Below are 1,307 nucleotides of genomic sequence, written 5' to 3'. Positions count from 1 at the left end.
AGTGTGTGTGTGTGTGTTTGTGTGTGTGTGTGTGTGTGTGTGAGACCGTGTGTGTGTGTGTGTGTTTGTGTGAGTGTGTGTGTGTGTGTGAGTGTGTGTGTGTGTGTTTGTGTGAGTGTGTGTGTGTGTGTGTGTTTTTTTTTTATATCCTGCTGTTTTGAATAGGGTGACTGTCTCCCAGAAGCCTAGTGGTTAGCCTGCCAGACATGTAATCGTAAAATTGCGGACTCGGGGGTCGTGGACTCTGCTCTGTCTGAGTCTGATTATGTTTTTTCTGGAAGAAAGTACTATCCGCGAAATTTCCCCTTTGGCCACGTCTTTTCTGAGATGCCGTGAAATTTGGAGGTCCTGCCTCATAAATAACCTGACGGCGGCTGTTGTGGCCTAGAGGTTAAGGTGTTGGCCTCTCATTCAAAGGTCCCGGGTTCGAATATGGGTAACAACTGAAAAATTTTCTCCTCTAAAATTATCTCCTTTCAACCCCTTTCCTTCTCCATAGTGATGTTCTGCTTTCGTCTCCACTTTCTGTCCTCACCCTCTTACCTCCTTTGCCCTCCTCCCCTCCTTTGCCCCCTCCTCTGGGCTTCTGACTCTTTCTGCAGCCTTTCTCCTGCTATTCCTGGGCTCCTTCTTATTGCTGTCTTTCAGCCACACCCCTGATCTTCTGGTAAGAAAGCTAGCCTCCTCGGACAAGGGCGAAAAATCTCGGAGGTCCCGTTTGCAACCTGCGCCCGTTAAAGAGCCTTTGGTTATCTAAAATCGACACGAGTAGGTTTCGGCAAAATTCAAAATTTCCAACCAACTGAAAATGTTTAATGTGTCCCTCGAGCTTATATGGCCGTATGAGGTTGCGAGCGCCGTAAAACACTTGCCAAAAAGAAAAAAAAACAGAAAAAAAACAACTGGACAGTGTTACAAGGGGCATTGATCCCATACAATCTGGCATTCCGTCTCTCAGTTTCCCTCTCTCTCTCTCTCTCTCTCTCTGTGTGTGTGTGTGTGTGTGTGTGTGTGTGTGTGTGTGTGTGTGTGTGCGTGTGCCCAGGCGAAGAGTACTTCTGGTAGGTCGTTCCTATACCCCCCACTCCCCCACCCCTGTTGTTTCAGTCTGTCTGTTCCGCCTGTCTGACTTCTCGTTTTCCTAGTACAAAACGACCGTTATCGTATTGATTTGTTTCTTTTGATCTCTCTTGACAAAAAACTACAACAGCAAGAAAATCCAACACACACACACACACACACACACACACACACACACACACACACACACACACTGTCTTCGCGTTTAGCTCAACTGAACAAGCACT

The sequence above is a fragment of the Aplysia californica genome, unplaced genomic scaffold (genome assembly GCF_000002075.1).
Source record: "Aplysia californica isolate F4 #8 unplaced genomic scaffold, AplCal3.0 scaffold00231, whole genome shotgun sequence".
Classification (NCBI taxonomy): domain Eukaryota; kingdom Metazoa; phylum Mollusca; class Gastropoda; order Aplysiida; family Aplysiidae; genus Aplysia; species Aplysia californica.
Note: the sequence above shows the minus strand (reverse complement) of the source record.